This window comes from Oculina patagonica, chromosome 2, assembly GCF_052425735.1.
Source record: "Oculina patagonica isolate OP01 chromosome 2, crgOcupat, whole genome shotgun sequence".
Taxonomy (NCBI): Eukaryota; Metazoa; Cnidaria; class Anthozoa; order Scleractinia; family Oculinidae; genus Oculina; species Oculina patagonica.
The window spans coordinates 25,837,796-25,853,459 of NC_135759.1; the positions used below are offsets into that span (position 1 = coordinate 25,837,796).

A 15,664-nucleotide genomic window follows, 5' to 3' on the forward strand; every position below is an offset into this window, starting at 1 on the left:
AAATAAAATGGTCATCCCAAAAGTCAATACCACTACATTTTGACTAAAGTATACTGCTGCTTAGGCGTGGAACTCGATTCCTAATTCAATGGGGATAGGGCTTTCCACAAGTTGCTCGGCAACTTTTTGGTAACAACTTTTCATATTTCGAGCAACTTTTTTCTTTTCAAGCAACCTTTTGCATTTTGAGCAATTTCTAGACCGAAGACCTCCGAAGATTGTCCGAGTGTTGTTCGCAGGCCATGGGAACGTTTCCGAAGATTAACGAAGTTTGCCGAAGATTTTCGAAGGACATCCGAAGACGTTTCGACTATCGGCTCATTCCACATTCAAACTTTACAAAATGAATGAGTCAGCCAACATGACGTCATCGATATCTTCACGATTTTTCTCAGTGAAAGAAATACTTTTAATTCAACAAATTTTTGCCCTAAAATGTTATTTAGATACTTTTGTTGGAGTGGAAAAAGTGTACAAAACTGCTTAGAAATCGTACCTTCAAAAGGAAATTAGCATATATTTTGGAGAAATGTTCTTGATAAAACAGCGTTTTGGATTATTATGGTCAACTTTCGAGCAACTTTTCAGAAATTTCGAGCAACTTGTGGAAAGCCCTAAATGCGGACGCCGACGTCAGGCATTTAGGAAGGAAGTACGTCAGCTGTTCTTCAGTACATCGAAAGTCGGCTATATTGTCATTTATTGTATAATTGTAAACAGTTTCTTAACTTTGTGTGTTTTCTTTTTTATTGTCATTTCTTTTTTCCTCGGCACATTAGCGCATTTTTGCTCGGGGCCTAATCAGCCCCAACAATTCGAGATAAAATAAATGGTATTATTATTAGGGAAACCATGACTTGATAGTACTGTCCTTATTTGGACACCGAAGAGACAGCTAAGATTCAGTCCTGTATTAAGGAGGTGCCCTTATCACGGAGGTAGAGTTTATATGAACTTTGGTCTCGTTGGGACCAAGTGAATAAACCGTAATACAAAGGTCTACTAGAGGTGTCTGTATATCGTAAGGAGTGGTTTGACTGTACTAGGTATGTTTGATTTGAATTGCACGAAATTACCAAGGAATGCTGTATAGCTACATCGACTATCTTTATTTCAATATACAAATTATCTTTTCTGCTCTTCGTACATTTTTCTTGCAATGGTTAGCATAATTTATAAACAAGGATATTTTCTGCATGGTGATCAGTTGCTTGTTTCTCATGACCTGCACGCCTGAGTTTGGGCTGAGGAGAACATACATGTTGATCATTGTTAAGGCTCAAAGGGTCAGCGGACAAAGGTGTCGACTTTGTTGAATGGTGAAAGAAAAATGCTGACCTCGGAAGATCTCGCTAGAAGTTTATTTTCGACTTTGACAAACAAAAACAACAACTACCTCAACACTGTTTATACGATACACTCATGTTTGTTGTCTTGGGAACGTGTTTTTTCTATTAAAATATTAAACTGAATAGCCTTTCACAGTGTTAAGACCATAACATTTTCTACAATAGCGTAAAAGAAAAACAAAGCCACATAACATATCTATTATATTATGCACAAAATTCTTCAAATGCAGTTAGTATCAGAGGCAATTACATTCTGATTTTGCTTTATGAGCAATTTGGAATACTAGTACAAAATAAGTACGTTTTTTAGCCATGAAAACCTAGTCACTTCCGAATTGCATTGACCGGAGAACTGCGAGGCCGAACCTGCGAGAAAGTGGAAGGTTACCTGCCATGACTAGCATCCCATGCAGGAAGAATCACATTCCGGAGGAGAAGCACCCAGGGCTCCTCGTGCACCTCTTCGTTTACATTAACCCTGTCCCTACAAAAGGCCGCATCGCTGCTCGCGAGTTCACTCTCGCCCCAGGCTATCACTCTTTTGTTCAAAAGTGAGAGCCACGAGACTAAACTTTAAACTAAAGCAAGCGCAATAAAAATCGGGTGCTTTACGCGATATACGTGACTTTTTATTATAACACCCGCTTCAGGAAGGGATTGACCAATGTTTTAGAATTTAACGAGTCAAACAACAGAAGTACTAAGCAAAACTCGAATCCAGTTGGTGGTCTTCTGTACCAGTATTTATGAAATGGGCCAAAACATACATCCTGTGTATAAATGATGGCTTTTAATTCAGCAGTATTTCTCTTTATAAAAGAACGAAATAGGATTTACATACAACCGAACAAAACGAATATAAAATTTGTAACATTTACAGGGCCAGCAAATGATAGCCCTTAAAAGTCTAAAATTTACCATTAAAGAGAGCTTGAGATTTGATTTAGTCACGAGAAAAAATCTCACCGTCCATGCTTAATAACATACATTTTTAAAATCCTTAAATAGTCTTTAGAGCTGTTAGTGCAAGTTTCTTCCTTTTCCGCTGGAGTACACTTCAGGTTACCATTAAGTCATTTATCGCCAAAAGGAAGTTTTACAGCAGCAATATTTACAGCATGCAGTACAGTCAACAGGCCATTTCGGAGCTGCCCTTTTCCTCTGTTTCAAAACGAGTCCTAGCTAATGCACAACCTTTCATATGGAAATGAGTTTTACAGTAAAATCCCAATTTCTCGAGCCCTCGGTTTCTAGAAACCGTTAGCCTTGGACAAAACCTCTCTGTAATTTTACCACCGATTTATCGAACCTCCCGAAAATTGCAATTTTCGTTTCCCCTGGAAATTCGAGAAATCTGGATTCATTTTAATATGTAAAGCTGTGTACCAGGACCCGATGGGGGGGGGGGGGGGGGTACTCCCTATAATGTCCTGTACGCGGAGGCTCCGCCCGAAAGGGGTACCTTTTTCAGGCTTCAGGTATATAAAAGGGTAGAGATTTCACAAGTTTAGGTATATGAAAGGGTACAGAAATCTGTCATTTAGGTATTTGAAAGGGCCCGTAATTAAAATATTTCGAACAGACGCAATTTATGGCTGTGTTATTTTAATACATGAAAGTGACAAGAAAACGTCATGTTTTAAGTCTATGCCATGCCCTTTAGGTATATGAAAGGGTACCTTTTTTCAGTAAAAGGTATACGAAAGGGGTACAATGTCTATCAAAGTGGTACATGAAAGGGTAAGGGGTTAGAGCTCCGGGCGGAGCCTCCCCATATAAAACGTTTTTGAGTACCTTCCACCCCCCGACCAGGACTTGTTTTGAACTAGGGGAAAAAGGCAACTCGGAAATGATTTATTCAAAAGGCTGGTTACTGATAATCCATAATCTACTTCGTCCATGACCAGGTGATATAAAACAAATGGCCAGCATCAGGACACTTCATTATGTACCTGAAAATAGATGTTTATAGAAAAGGATTGTTATCAGAGACAACAGACGAACAAATTCATAACACAAAATAATATTGCCGAATCATCAGAATCAGACATTTCTACTAACCGTTGTACTATTTGTAAGCTTTCATGTCAACTGATCCGGATGAGTTAATCAACCTAGACACCCTAAAGTGAATCAACAATGAATTGAATGAGATATTTGTTGTAAAATTCATAATCTCGCACCTGTCATCTCATTTCAGCTACTTATTTGGTACGTAAAAATAACATGTACGTATTTATGAACCCGGCTTGCTACCTTTTTATTGTTACTTAGCTACCCAAGCACACACCCTCCAGCCAATCCATCCACCTTTGTACCTAAGTACCATTCTTCTACCCTCCTTCCTACCTGCCTGCCTGCCTACCTACCTACCTACCTACCTACCTACCTACCTACCTACCTACCTATCTACCTACCTACCTACCTACCTACCTACCTACCAACCCACTTACCTACCTACCTACCTGCCTACCTACCTACCTACCTACCTACCTACCTACCTACCTACCTACCTACCTACCTACCTACCTACCTACCTCCCTCCCTCCATCCTTCCCTCCCTACCTACCTACCCAGCTGCCACCTACCTACCTACCTCCCTCCCTCCCTGCCTACCTACCTACCTACCTACCTACCTACTTACCTCCCTCCCTCCCTACCTACCAACCTACCTACCTACCTCCCTCCCTCCCTACCTCCCTCCCTCCCTCCCTCCCTGCCTGCCTGCCTACCTACCTACCTACCTACCTACCTACCTACCTACCTACCTACCTACCTACCTACCTACCTACAGTACCTACCTACCTACCTACCTACTTACCTCCCTCCCTCCCTCCCTCCTTCCCTCCCTCCCTACCTATCTACCTACCTACCTACCTTATTACCTACCTACTTACCTACCCACTTATCTACCTCCTCGGCTGCCTGCCTACCTGCCTCGCAACCAAGCGACCGTCCTAAATTAATGGCCCGTTGTATATGACAAATATGCACCACCCTTATTAATGAATGCGTGGAATGAGAAGTAGTTATTTAGTAGACACGATTAATATATTTAAATGTAAATAAAACCAAAAACTAACTTCTTCTTCAGAGTGATGTACAAAACCAGCAGCACGATACAGAACACCGCCAGAGCGAAAATGAAGACGCCGTACATCAAGAACGCTTCCTGATTGGTCATGATCTCAGGGAACAAAGTGTGAGGTTCAGCCGAACTCTCCGGGGTCGATTCAGGTTCCGGTTCAGCTGTTGTGTTTGGTTCTGGCGCCATGGTTGTTGCTCTAAATGCAATTACAAAAGGTTGAACTATTGTATTTGCCTAAACGTTTACATTATTTAAGTCGAAAGGAATATCTTTTTCACGTGTATATATTAAGTCCACTTTTGATTCTAAGTCAAAAAGGCTCTCTTTTAGCTGATTGAAGCACATTGTATAAACAGCGCCGTAACCAGATCTTTGCCGTAGACGAGGCGAGATTTTTCTTGGGGATTCTGGGGTCATGCCTCCAGAACATTTTGAAATCTAGACGCTCTGAAACTCTTTCAGAGACATTTTTCGTGGCGTATTTCTTGAGAAAAATCAATCTTGTTCAACTGGAGATTATTTTCCCATGAAAACATATTTTGTTTTTAATTTTGGGTAAAAATCTAGACAAGGCAAGTGGCTCGTCTTGCCTTTTGTTATACTTACGGCCCTGGCATTAGTCATCTTTAAATAACATAAAAGCTCTATAAAGCAATTATAAATTTCGTGTTTTCTGTATTTTGAATTGTTAGATATCATTCACGTAAATTCTAAATTAACGAGGTAAGGGCATTCTTGCTGCATTTCTGTACAATATTTTGAGCACTACGGTGACACTGGGGATGTTCAGTTCATATATCTCATCCGGCCGGTCCAGTATGCAACTATCAATACTTGTAAGCCTGACAGGCAAATACATGCAAACTCTAAAGTGCCCTTATATGGTTGAAACATCTGTAGTTTATTTAAACGATTGGTGACAGTAGTTAACGGAAGCAGAAATTTTGCCAGTCCAAAAATGGAACATTAAAATTAAAGTGACTTTGCCTTTAAATTGTCTCATAGTCCATAAACAGCACAAGATTGAAAGCATCACCCTAACACCCATTTTACGTGTTTAGATCGGTATTAACCTGTTGAGGTTATTATCACCGAGCAAATGGAAACTATAGCTATATGCAATAAGTATCAATTTGTCAAACCAATACCGAAGAATGACGTTTTTACAAGAATCTCTATCGTAGTGGAGGGCGCACCATGCATTATCTATTCTGACAGCTGGGTTTTACTTTGCTCGGTAATGTAGACTAAAATGCTAATAAAAAACGAAAGACGACGAGAGTTGAAGGATGAAAGTTGGAAGACAGTTTTCTTTACCACTTATCGATTGTTATCAACAGTGGACTGTCGGTACTGCTTGTCAATTCGCGAGCGAAAACTTCCGTCGACTCTTGCACGAGAGGCGAGTCACGAGAGCCCAGCACCCCATTCACGCTCAACTAAAATAGAAATCTCTAAAGAAATTTCGTGTGACTGTGTAGCGCATATAACTAGTGAATTTAAAATGATAATTAAAATGAAAAATGAAAAATGCGCTTGATGGTAGTATATTGTTTCCATACGTTTCGGGGCTACTGCCCCTTCTTCAGTGGAAAATGTGAAATGCCATCTAACGGAAATCAGCACGCGCGCGTGATCAAAGTATTTGAAAATTTACAAATCAAAACGTACGCCACAAACGCGCGCGCTTGTTAGAGTGAACATTAGAGAAGATCAAATAAAGCTAAAGTCCACATTCAGTCCACAAGGTCGCAGGGTCTTGTGCCGGAAAATCAGCTTTGCCTCAAAACGCTTCCTTTCCATGGTGTCAGTAAGTCCGGCACGGAGCACTGACACAAGCATGTCGTTTGTGGTATGTCCTGGCAGGTTAAAATGTTCAGCCACTGGAGCATCGCTTTGTATAGCGATAGATCGTAAATGCTCTCTGAATCTATCAGCCAGGCGTCGGCCAGTTTCCCCGATGTAACACTTGGCGCACGCGCGGCATTGAATCATATATACCGCATGTGTTGTGGTGCAGGTGTATCTTTGGCGAACATGGATTGATCCACCAGGTGTGTTGATAACAGGATTCGCGTTGGTGTAATCGCATGTCTTACAACGGGGTCTCGAAGAAGAAGGGGCAGTAGCCCCGAAACGTATGGAAACAATATACTACCATCAAGCGCATTTTTCATTTTTCATTTTAATTATCATTTTAAATTCACGCTCAACTAAACACGCGCGTTTAAAAGCTTTTTAGTTATAAACATGGTTTAGAATTATTTTCTACGTAGAAGTCGCTAGCTGATGATTGTTGACTTCAAATTTATCACAATAACAGCACAAAATTAATAAGAGCTTGCTTGAACCCTATGTAAAATCCAGTCTCTCAGGTCTCTCAGGTCTCTCAGGTTTCTAGATCTCTTGCTGATTTTCATCTCGTTAAATCTGGTTCAACCGAACATGCTTTGCTGGTGTAAGATTAAGATCTGGACCACAGTTTTCTTCACCTTTTATCGACTATCATCATAAGCCGGTGCGCAGTACTAGTCAGACGAGCTGAGTCCTAGTGCTATAGCGAAAGTTAATTTCATCTGCTCGCGAAAACTGCGCGCGAAATTGAAAAATATTCCAGTTCGATCTTTCGTCAACTCGCGTTCTGGTTTGATATTTAGCCTAAATAATTCGTTTTTAAGCAAGGAAACTTAAAACAATGCCGCAAAAATGAAACTACAAATAAAAATGATTGATTCACTATGAAGGAAATGCTTAAATATGAAATCCTCAAAAACAGCTTGCAAGGTGCATCTCGTTTGCATCTTTGGCAAACACAAAATAATAATTACGAACTGCATGATCGAAAACATTTCGTATCAACTAAATGTTTTGAATTGGATAGAGAACAAACGTGAACTTACCGTTTTTCTGGTGATACAGAGTTACCATTCAAGTTGACAAATTGATCAGTTTCTCTAACAGCTTGTATCTCGTTACACACCCAGCCGAATTTGAATATTTATTAGATTCAGTTGCACGAACATAATTTTATCTTCACGTCAAAAGCACTATCTAAATTGCCGTATTTCGTTTGAAACATTATGTGCTAAGGCTTTGCTAACGGTCTGGTTTGTTAGTTATCGCACTGCATTTGTTAAAAAAAATTGGAAATTTTTGTCGGCAGTTGTTTGTTTTTGCAGCACCTGCTAGTCAGCTAGGCAAAATAAGGTTTTTTTTAGTTCACTTGAAAAACACATATTCCAACGAAAACGTGCCCGAAAAGGCACAATATTATTTTTCTGTCCAGCCGTTGTGACGCGTGAAAGTTCTATGTTTGACGCCTTCAAAAACTGTTGTCTTTATTTGTTTCATTAAATCCTGTATTCAAAACATGTTCTGTTTATTTACAACTTTGAACAGAATATGGTAATTACTCGGTATGGCGAACAGAATTGAAAACAACATAGGTCGATTAATAAGCTCCATACTGATTTTGATAACTTTTGTCTGGCCCAAAATTCACTGAGTAATGCAGAATTTGCAACATAAGGTATCACAGTATTCAAATGTTTAAAGAAGCACGTTTTTTTTTTTGAGAATAAGAACTAACATCTAGCATAAATTAACTAAAAACACTCTTAGTCTTGACGGTTGTACATCAATTAAGGAAAACGACAAATTTTCAAATAATTCAGTTATATCTCAAGTTAATAATGCACTACTTCTTTAGACAGGTTCGCTTGAAAGTTATTCAATGCAAATATCGTTCAGAACTAAGACTCAATTAGACAAAACGCGAACAAAAAGCCCTGTGTAGCCTCAAGGGTTCATTACGTTATATATGACACATGCATCAAAGCCTTTCGTTTCGTGAGGTTTTCTTAGCTTTTTACGTTTTCTTCTCAAGTTGCGCGTTACAGAAGTACATACGACGAAATTTATTAAACACGCGAACGCGCTTAGCATGCTTACGAACTGAATATAGTCACAGTTATACTACCCCTTTAATTGAAATGATGCCTCGTGCAGCCCGCTATAAAAAATGTATTCTACAGCTTGGTTGCCTAAGATAAATATGCTATGAAGCAGTTCAGTATTCTGGGGTACACTCGTAAAGGATATAGCTTCAAGAGAGTTAAGTAGATACTCTCAAAGTTATATTTATGATATCAATAACGCTATTTACATTCATTACAATAAAACATGACAGCTTTATGTCGATTTCCCTCTCTGTCAGATGTTTAATTTTTTTTCGCTGTCGTTTCGAGGGGAGGAAAAATCTTAGGAGAAGAAAAAATCGACAGAATGAGAAACTGAGAAAAAAGACAAAAGTTTAAATTTGCTAAAAAATGTTCGCTACAATACGATCAAACTGAAATATCAACAGCTGACGTCAAAAAGCTTCAAAAGCTTCAAATACAGTCGAAGCTCTCTTAACGGACACTCTCGTAAGCGGACAGCTCTACTTACGACCACCTTGTTAGAAACCCCGTTTTTACTCCCATACAAACTCTGTATTTTTACATTCTCGTAAGCGGACATTCCCGTAAGCGGCCGCGGACACTTTCCGAGATTACGACTTAGACTTTTTCTTTGTTTTTAAGCTCCCGTAAGCGGACACCGCAAAGAAAATCATATAAAAAACCTCTGTATCTTGTATTAATCAATCAACTTCACATCGCCGTTGGTCACAATGATTTTACTGTAATTACAGTACCATATTTCAGTGTTTGGTTTGTCGTCATCCACGTCCGGTTACATTTCGAAACACCACTAACATGCATATTACCATTATGTTAGCTGGGCAAGCTCCCGTAAGCGGCCATCTATCCCCCACACCTCTAGTGGCCGCTTACAAGAACCATTCTCGTAAGCGGCCAGCTCCAGTTGCGGACACTTTTTTCGCGTCCCGAGGGTGTCCGCTTATGAGAGCTTCGACTGTATGCACCTTAAAGAAAATCTGCTTACTTATATTGAAGTACTTATAAAAATAACTTAGAAATGGTATGCTTTTAAAAATAATAGGGCTTACTCAAATTGTTTGAATACCTTTAGCTATCTTGTGTTCCAAGGATGTTGGATCTAGAAGCTTTTAGCAAGAGTGTTTTGATGTCGCCAATAATACTGAAGCCCTGAAGATGATTGTAAATTAATAAAGCGGAACAAAAGAGCACAAAAACCCCTGCTGCCGTGGGGACAAAAAGATCTTGTTTACATGAAGGCCACAGCCTTATGCTACTAAGTATTAGCTGGAACACAGCGTGAGATTAAGTTGGCCGCCAATTTGTGCAGTAGTCAGAATGAATCAGCGAAAAATAATAGTTCATAACCAGCTTGTTTGGGGTTCGCTCGGTTTAATAAAAGCCGAGCTAAAATCACTGAGCTGGAAGTCTGCAACACGATGTACGTAGCAAGGGAGCTGATGAAAACGAACTCGATGTTTGTATTCGTACAAAAACAACAATATATCTAAAGATTTTTCTATCCCAAACGACAGTTTTGCTCAGTAAAGTTTTCACTGTGTTGTTGTATTGAATGCAGTACATGATTAATTCGCTACCGTGTCTTACCTCGATGTGTCACACTGTTCCACAAAGAAAATAATCCAATCGTCTGACTCGAAACAGGAGTCTCAAAATCCGCTAATAAAGAAAACACTTCCTGTGCCTTTCGTTATATAACTTGCTGAAGCTTCAAGTACTTCCTTAATCTAATACACCTTATGACACGAAGACGACCCAGTTGCGGCGGATGCAAATTCCTCACTTAACACTTCCTGCTACCGAGTGTCACGAAAAAAGCTAATATCCTCTTATTGCACTTGAAAAATTTAGTGGTTTTCTCATGCAAGTCACACTTAAAATGTATTCTACCGATCCTTGGATCTTAGGGTCATGATTTCTTCGGATGTTTTTTGGAGATAAAAAAAAAATCCTGCTGCGTTCAGTTTCACTTATCTCTTTGTATTGGTCAAAGCCACATGTAAAAAATCATTTCAGTGAACACCAGAATATTCAAACTTGTCACGGTGAAATCTCAAATAATAACTTACAATAACAACTGATTTTAAACTCCTTTTCGAAGGTAAAATGCAATTTTTAAGTTCTTTGAAAACTCTTCAAAACCGCGTGTCACTCCTAAAAACAAAAAACGACAACAACAACGACTTGAATAAAACAACTCGTTTCCCTTCAGAGTTCGAGTTACCGGGGTTCTACTGTATTTAATTTTTAGTTTTTTGAACAATTAATCAAGTTTGAAAGTGTCCGCGTTGTTTTGGAAAATGAAAAATGAGATCAAGGTAGAAAATTTTATTTTTCAACTTTTCTTAAAATAGAATGACCACACATTGGAACATGCCATATTGTATTTGTGCGAGAGATTTGTGATTTGTGGAATATTGCAAACTGTTAATATTCTTGGGAAATAGTCTGAAAATAGTCGTTTGAACGTTCAAATGAAAAAGGTCCTTCCTAGTCAGAAGATAGGAGATGAGCACCGGCGAAATGACAAAAATTGTACAATATTGAAACTACAGATTGCAGAAGGCTACACTAAACGTGATCTTGTTTGTTCATTATGTAGCGAGAGAGAGTCCACATACACAGTCAATCTTAATGTAAACCGTTTTGGTAAATTACCAAGAACAAACAATGAAACTTTAATCAGTCAAACTGAGAAGAGAGAAGAAAAAAAGAGAAAAAAAGTTAGAATTAAGTGACGTGAAATTGAAATAAGTACAAGATACGTTAAGGGAACAGTGCTTATTCTCTGATGTAGAACATAATTATAAGCAAAAACAAACAAACAAACAAATAAACAAACAAACAAACAAAAAAAAAACACACACACACACTGGAAAAGTAAGGGTGGCACGGTGGTGAGAGCACCTGCTTCCCATCGAGTTTGATTCGCCCACCCGGCGTCGTATGTGGGTTGAGTTTGTTGCTGGTTCTTGTCCTTGCTCCAAGGGTTTTCCTCCCTCCACAAAAACCATGCAACACTTTGAAAATTCCAATTCGATCGGGTAATTTATTTTTTGTATTAAACCGAAATAATCGAGGATGGTTTATATGAATGTGATATGTGCCTTCCGTGACGTAGCTCCTTTAAAAAACTTTTTGTATCTACCCTGTAAAAGTTGTAATTATTTCAGAAACGTCAATATTTATGTTTTTAAAAATATACCGTATAATATCTACAGTGACAAATGTTGAACTCCGATGGAGAGTGAGAATGACTTTATTAAGGCTACAAAAATCTTAAGGAGGATCACGAAAGATGCGATCTTAAAAAAATCATCTAGACCGGAGAATAAAAAATATGTTTAGTTAATAAAATGGTGTATATGTTCGGAAAGTACATAGCTACATTGTGTACTTAGCATGAGAGTGTTCATGCGACTTAAGGAGGCTCGATGTAGTTTTTTTAACCGAAGGGTGGTTGTTTTGAAAATTAAAATTATCTAGGAAGCCAATGTTCGATTTTTGCCAAAATACACCATAATGATCAAATGTGACCAAATTTTAATTTTTTACCCGTCACTTAGTCACAACGGTTACCATAGCAACGATTGACGTTTTCTTTTGTTCTCAAACAAGCTTGATTTTCTCGAAATCTAGACTGACACTTGGTGTTTATTTTTTGATATGTTAAAGTTTAGTAGATTGACTAACTGTTGACGAAATTTTAGAAAAATCTGTAAGAGCGTTTTCAAGTAAATCAAGAATGAAATTTTCAGAAAAACACCGTTTTAATATAAAATAGGCGCCTTAAAATTGTTTCGTATTATTTGAGCACAGTTTCTCTCACTGAAATATAAATACTTACACCATCAAAGACCATTAACTAAAAGCGAAAGACTTTTTGCTTTAATTTGTTAAAAAATATCGACTGCCGATTGTAAGAAATTATAAGAAAATACCAAAAACTTCATTCTTGATTTACTCTAAAACGCTCTTACAGATTTTCCTAAAATTTTGAGCACAGGTAGTAAACCTACTGTACTTGAACATATCAAAAAATGAATACCAAGTGTCAGTCTAGATTTCGAGAAAACCAAGCTTGTTTGAGAACAAAAGAAAACGTCAATGGTTGCTATGGTAACCTTTGTGACAAAGTGACGAGTAAAAAATTAAAATTTGGTCATATTTGATCATTATGGTGTATTTTGGCAAAAATCGAACATTGGCTTCCTTGATAATTTTAATTTTCAAAACAACCACCCTTCGGCTAAAAAAACTACATCGAGCCTCCTTAATGTACGCTTGACTGCCTTGAGCAATTGGGTTTGAGCCAATTTCGTTGAATGATCATGTAAAATGCACTGATACTGAGCCTATTATGCCTTGAGGCCAAATATTAGGACAAAAATATGCGATTTGTTGCTAATGGACTCTTTTTGTAGTTTTATTTGTAGAATATGCAGAATACAAAGCATTACTATTTATCTGAACTTCTTCTACGCCATGCTATATTCTTTCAAAGATGCTGTTCAGAAATTCATCAAAAGTAAAAACCTGTTTTTGAGTGACATTTACTTTTAACCCACAGCGGATCACAGCAATTAGTTTATCGCAATGTTCGCTGTCGACCCATTTGTTCCCTGCATACAGTAGGGCCGTTTTACATTGTCGTGTTTTAAACAATCATGAATACTATAGATCATCCATCGCATCACTAGCTACAACACAAGCTCGCAACAGGCTTGCTCATCCTAAGCTGATTTATATATCAGATATATTAAACACAACAGGCGTTTTCATGGCTATCAAATTGAAACATACGGTGTACGATGAGTATCATGCCTTAAAATCTTGAAAAAATACATAAAATCTTGAAAAGTTACATGAAAGATTGAAAAAATACATAAAATCTTGAAAAGTGACATGAAATCTTGAAAAACACGAAAAAATCTTGAAACCAAAGTGAAGAATCTTGAAAAACGCGAAAAAATCTTGAAAACGCGAAAAAAATCTTGAAAAACGCGAAAAATCTTGAAAAACACGAAAAATCTTGAAAACGCGAAAAAAATCTTGAAAAATACATAAAATCTTGAAAAGTTACATGAAATCTTGAAAAAATACATAAAATCTTGAAAAGTGACATGAAATCTTGAAAAACACGAAAAAATCTTGAAAACAAAGTGAAGAATCTTGTAAAACGCGAAAAAATCTTGAAAACGCGAAAAAAATCTTGAAAAACGCGAAAAATCTTGAAAAACACGAAAAATCTTGAAAACGCGAAAAAAATCTTGAAAAACGCGAAAAATCTTGAAAAACGCGAGAAAACGAAAAACGCCAAACAATCTTGAAAATCACGTGAAAATCTTGATATAAACGCTGGAGGCTTGAAAATTATCATGATCTCACGTGACACGACGTGCTTGTTGAATACATGTCTGTTAGGCCAAACACGACTCCCGTTGGCCGCTTAAAGTTAACCTTCAGTCTGTTTAATTATGGATTTTACGTTCTCTAGATCTCTAGAGCTGTTTCAGTAAAAATATTAATGCCATTTTGTTTGCTTGTTCTGTGGCATGTTTAGTTAAAAGTCGTTTATCAGTCCTTTAAAAGAATATTGTTGTCTCACTGTCTGGAACGTGTATCGGATCAGTAGACCTCTCGAACATAGCCTGCAGAACAGGCGGTTTATTTTGCGGTTCGAGGCGCGAAGTGCTAGGTTTTTATTTAGCGGGTCACGCGAGGGCGAGCGCGAAGCGCGAATGAAAAATATAAAAACCGCCTGTTCTGCAGGCTATCTCGAACAATGATTTTGTTTATCATAAGCGTGCGGTCAGCTCGCAGGATTGTGTCTTTTCAACGGAAGCGAAGATCTAAGATCCGAGTCCTTTCAAGGGTAATGCAGTCTCAAAGCATTGTGAGTTATTTCAGTTTTTCAAGCTCCCCTTAGCTTGGGTGTTGAGATTTGTACAAAAACGGCAAATCGAATGATTTCAAATAATTGGACGAGACTTTAGGAGCAACTGATGAGTTCCACTGAAGAACCGAAACTCGAGTCTTGCTTAAGAATAAAAAAAATGCCAGAAGAGATCATCGTTACCGCATCCTGGAGACTTCAAATGCAGTAATCAAACTGTAATAGAATTTATTTGTTGGATGCAAGTAACGAGACAAAACGAATAAAAAAATGGAGGCAGTTAGTTGAGTTCCAAAACGCAAATCTCAACCAATACTTTTACCGAAACAGCTCAAAGGGAGTAGTGTTTGGCCTAACAGACATGTATTCAACATGCAAGCACGTCGTCTCACGTGAGATCAATATCTCATTTGACCTTTATTAATCTTCAAGCTTTTTCGCGTTTTCAAGATTTTTTTCGCGTTTTTCAAGATTTTTTTGCGTTTTTCAAGATTTTTTACCGTTTTTCAAGATTTTTCGTGTTTTTCAAGATTTTTTTTCGCGTTTTCAAGATTTTTTCGCGTTTTTCAAGAATTTTTTTGCGTTTTCAAGATTTTTTCGCGTTTTTCAAGATTTTTTCGTGTTTTTCAAGATTTCATGTCACTTTTCAAGATTTTATGTATTTTTTCAAGATTTCATGTAACTTTTCAAGATTTTATGTATTTTTTCAAGATTTCATGTAACTTTTCAAGATTTTAACGCATGATACTCATCGTACACCGTAGAAACATACCCCATACGCCTTTAATAATCTTTCAGGGAATGTAAACAAGCTTTTAAAAACAACGTTATCGGAAACAAAGGCCGAGACGGGGTGCATTACGCGGTTTTAGTGGTAGTTAGTCGAATGAGTAACTGTAATCACAAATGGGTTGATTCTGGTGGGTTGATACCCACTACCTACGTACCTGTTCCGTAACCCGATGATCAGATCAAGCGTTGTTCCTGTGTGGATGTTGCCCGGACCGTTTGCGTGTAAATCAAGAAATCGAGCGTAATGATAATAGTCTGCAGGGTAAATAGATTGAAAAACAAAAGATTTATGCATAAATGAATTTATATTGAATCAATGTCACAATAGCCCGTCACCCTAAGGTCAGTAACGCACTCAAAGAAAAAAAAGAGGTGTGCATATTTTGCCATTAACAGTTTATTGCTTTCCCACGGTATTGTCTATAAATAAAAGCTCAACTCATTACAAAGGCAACGGGTGATAAGTTATTATGCGCGCAAAATGAGCTGCATTTTATGCAAAAGCAGGGTTTTACTGACTGAGATGCGTCTTCGTGACCTCACAGGAAACCGGATGGAAAATGCTGGTCATGGTTTC

At 37.9% G+C, this 15,664-nt stretch overlaps 1 protein-coding gene and 1 long non-coding RNA gene across 2 annotated transcripts in view; both read right to left on the reverse strand.

Annotated features, from left to right (window-relative positions):
• The window catches only part of LOC144643794 (uncharacterized), a 128,706-nt gene that overhangs the window by 82,277 nt on the left and 30,765 nt on the right, over positions 1 to 15,664 (reverse strand). The gene's annotated exons all lie outside the window — the stretch shown is intronic.
• LOC144643783 (uncharacterized) lies at positions 2,118 to 15,365 on the reverse strand. Its single transcript, XR_013568975.1, has 4 exons — positions 15,243 to 15,365; positions 4,433 to 4,633; positions 3,411 to 3,472; positions 2,118 to 3,301 (listed from the first exon to the last, which is right to left on the reverse strand). It is a non-coding gene; the product is annotated as an uncharacterized LOC144643783 (long non-coding RNA).